This window comes from Sardina pilchardus, chromosome 14, assembly GCF_963854185.1.
Source record: "Sardina pilchardus chromosome 14, fSarPil1.1, whole genome shotgun sequence".
In the NCBI taxonomy this organism is placed as follows: Eukaryota; Metazoa; Chordata; class Actinopteri; order Clupeiformes; family Clupeidae; genus Sardina; species Sardina pilchardus.
In genome coordinates this window covers 31983447-31987624 of record NC_085007.1, presented here as the reverse complement: position 1 = coordinate 31987624, position 4178 = coordinate 31983447, and the positions used below count along the sequence as shown (strand labels likewise).

The 4178-nt window shown below is 42.1% G+C and overlaps 1 long non-coding RNA gene across 1 annotated transcript; it reads left to right on the top strand.

Moving 5' to 3' along the window:
• The first annotated feature begins 1911 nt into the window (after nt 1-1911).
• LOC134100875 (uncharacterized) lies at nt 1912-3931 on the top strand. The gene is made up of 3 exons (XR_009941324.1): nt 1912-1959; nt 3154-3233; nt 3840-3931. It is a non-coding gene; the product is annotated as an uncharacterized LOC134100875 (long non-coding RNA).
• The last annotated feature ends 247 nt before the right edge of the window (nt 3932-4178 follow it).

Sequence of the window (4178 nt, the reverse complement as noted above, 5' to 3'; positions counted from 1 at the left end):
GCCTTGGGCTTTCCATGTTTGAACATGGAAGGGCAGGGGGCCCCCAGAACAGAACATACCGCCAAGAATGTATTTCATGCAATGGTAAATAAAAATATTTTATTGACAAAGTGGTCCTGACTGAACTTATATGTAGCGTAGGATATCCTAATGTAGGCTTAACACAACAAATAGCCTTATTGTGCTTTACCTTTCCTTGTTTTAGATGTTATGGCTGCTCAGACGAAGAGCATCACCTGTAGTTTGGAGACATCCACAGTGGACCGAGTGGTGGGATACTACTGAACGTTCAATCGCACTCGTTTCATTCAAAACTTCAGAGTCTTTTGATTATATTTGCTGCCGCCTAAGACACACTCGACAGAAGAGATACAAATTACCGACTGTGCATACCTGTGAGAAAGCGGGTTGCCATCGCAATTTGGAAGCTGGCTACCGACAGCGAGTATAGGAGCATAGGTCATCTTTTTGGTGTGGGCATTAACACAGTCTCGAATTCTGTCAGGGACTTCTGCGACGCCATTATTGCGGTGCTTCTTCCACTACACATTCCAGTCCCGGATGAGAGAATGTTCTTGGAAATGTCAACTTTTTTCAGAGACAAATGTTGTGTTCCACAGTGTGTGGGGGCCATTGATGGCAGTCACATTCCAATCATAGCACCAGAGGAATACGCAACTGATTATTTTAATCGAAAAGGGTGGCACTCTATAGTGCTACAGGGTGTTGTGAATGGTAAAGGGTTGTTTTGGGATGTATGTGTAGGGTATGCTGGAAGTGTCCATGATGCTCGAGTTCTAAGACAGTCAGACTTGTGGGAGAGATTAAGTGATGGAGAAATATTAAGTCAACACAAAGTTAATATTTCAGGGCATGATATTGGACAGTTTTTGATTGGAGACCCTGCCTATACACTACAGAAATGGCTTATGAAACCATTTTCGGACACAGGACGACTAACACCCGAGCAGCACAGATTTAACTACAGAATAAGTAGTGCACGGTCAATTGTGGAGACCACCTTTGGAAGGCTTAAAGGAAGGTGGAGGTGTTTGATGAAAAGAAATGACTGTAAAGTTGAAATGGTGAAGAAAATGGTGCTGACATGCTGTGTGTTGCACAACATTTGTGAGGAGTATGGTGACCACTTTTATAGAGACAGGCCAAACACACATGTGAACGTGCAACCCCCTGTACATGCTCTACCTGATCGGGGCCAACAGGAAGGAACTGATGTCCGGGCTGCATTAATGCACTATTTCAATACCCAAGATGAATGAACACAAACACACGTACATATCTCTCTGTGTTATTGGATATTCTGTTACAAACAAATAGACAACAGACAATAGTAGAATCAATAGTAATAGATAGTACCCGTAAATGAAGTAGTAGTATACACTCTCAGAAATAAAGGTACAGTGAGGGTACAATCAGGTAGGCTACTTCAAGGTACAAATTTCAGAACTGTACCATCCAAGTTACTTACATGTCTCTTGCTGAGTACAAATAAGTACCTTTCCAAAGAAAAAGGCACACAATGAATTATGAATGCGGACAAGTACATATAGGTACCATTTGAAAAGGTACATTATCATACATAAAGTAAGAGTGAAGGTACAATCTAGTTCTTTAAGGTACAACATTCAGAAATGTACCATTAAAGGTCCTATTGTGTTCCCAAGGGGTACTAAGAAGTACCTTTTGGGTACAAATCCTGTAGGGTACAAACAAGTACTTTATTCTGATGAAAGGGTACACTTCCTGTGCGGTACTGAGAAGTACCTTTCGTGACAGGGTAGGCTACATAATCTTGAATCTAGTCACGTGACTGATTCGTGACTGGTCACGTAATCGCTATGTCTATGCGTGCACTAGTCATGAATCAGTCACGTGACTAAATTCAAGATGGCTGCGACCGGTAAACTTTTGAAAGTGACTGCCTGAATAAACAGTCATGTAAGTAAACAACCAGTGCTTTTTCAAAGTTCTCGATGTCTCGTTTTAAATGTCAGGGCCCTCAGAAGTCTACCAATAAAGTGTGGAGCTACTTTGAGCCTCATTAATGGTGTAAAACAGTGATTTATTTGCACGGCACGCCGATGCCCGAGGCACAAACGTTGAAAACCTGCTTTACTATTGCTGAGCTACCGCCGGGTTTCGGAGAACAGCTGACAGGTCGAGATCAGCTCTGAGACAATCGCTCACACTCGGTATCATATTTCAACACACTTTAAGTCAATATCATACCGGAATTCTCCTTTAAAGGGATATTCCGCCATTTTTGGAAATACGCTCATTTTCCACCTCCCCTCGAGCAAAACAATCGATATTTACCTTGTTCCCGTTCATCCAGCCATTCTGTGAGTCTGGCGATACAACTTTTAGCTTCAGCCTAGCATAGATCACTGAATCGGATTAGACCATTAGCTTCTTGCCTGCTAGCTTCATGTTTAAAAGTGACTAAGATTTCTGGTAATTTTCCCATTTAAAACATATCTCCTCTCAAGTTAGAAAGTGCAATAAGACCAACTGAAAATGAAACCTGGCGTTTTTCTAAGCTGATTTGACATGGAACTACACTCTCATCTGGCGTAATAATCAAGGCAACTTGCAAACGTACCATAGGCGCAGTGATATCGTACGCAGCATCTGAAAATAGTCCCCATAGACAACAAGCAGTAGTAGTGCCAGTAGCTGCAAGTTGCCTTGATTATTACGCCAGATGAGAGTGTAGTTCCATGTCAAATCAGCCTAAAAAAACGCCAGGTTTCATTTTCAGTTGGTCTTATTGCACTTTCTAACTTGAGAGGAGACACGTTTTAAATGGGAAAATTACCAGAAATCTTAGTCACTTTTAAACATGAAGCTAGCAGGCGAGAAGCTAATGGTCTAATCCGATTCAATGATCTATGCTAGGCTGAAGCTAAAAGTTGTATCGCCAGACTCACAGAATGGCTGGATGAATGGGAGCAAGGTAAATATCGATTGTTTTGCTCGAGGGAAGGTGGAAAATGAGCGTATTTCCACAAATGGCGGAATATCCCTTTAAGATGCATGTGAGTGCAGTAGTGCATCAGTGATGGTCTTTTCATGTTCTGTGAGTTTTGCAATGTATTGATGTTCGCCTTCTTCTATTCCCTCTGTTTGCAGGTGGTGTGAGGACTGCTGCCCTCCTGATAGTTATTTTTGTCCAACTAGCTTTGTTGCAGTCCCACGCTTCATCCTAATAGGTGTGTGTGTGTGTGTGTGTGTGTTAAGTTTCAGAAGTGACCATGGAAGCGTCTGTACGTCAATTTACTATTCCACAGTTCATAGGACCAATGTGACCACTCACCTGCAGCAGGCCACTGAATGAAAGCACAAATGTGTTTCTCAAAGCTTCCTCCAGCCCTCCACCGATGGGGTGGGATGTGTTAATATCCAGTCAATTTTACTATTGATTAATCAGGTCTGCTGCACTGGTCACTTAATTCAATAGTATAGGACAGGAATTTATGCTTTCATTCTGTGACTTGCTGCACGTGAGTGGTCATATTGCATTTATAAACTGAATCAGTTGATTGATGTATGGACGCTACCATTGTCACTACTGATACCTAACACGAAGCATGAAACTAGCTTTATTCGTCCAAAGAGTGGTTTTGTTGAAGACTAATGGTATGTCATTATTACACTTTGATAAGCGCGTGCGTGGAAAAATCTGTAGACAATTCAGTGCATTCTGAGATGATAATCAGATTTTGATTGTGTGTGTGTGTGTGTGTGTGTGTGTGTGTATGTATGTGTAAGCTACTGGATGCCTAACATGAATAAAGTATCTCTCTCTTCTCTTCTAGGAATGGACTTCAGAGCGGCACTCATCCTCCTGCCAATCATTTTTAAAGAGAGTGTGAATCCTCACATCATAATGCATACCTGCAAACTCGTCGCTTTTCGGCGAAATTCGCCGTTTTCACAACAAAATAGGTCATTTTCATGATTCATCTAAATCCGAAGAGTTTTTTTTTTTTTTGGGGGGGGGGGGGGGGGGGGTGGTGAGGGCGAGACAAGAAGATTTCCGTCTTCTCTGCTCTCTCTATCGCCCTGTTAGAAAGTAGTAGGCTACATTTCGCCTGTCACGTTTAATTGATTTGGCCAATCACAATCAAGGCATATGACATCCGCCTCCAACACAG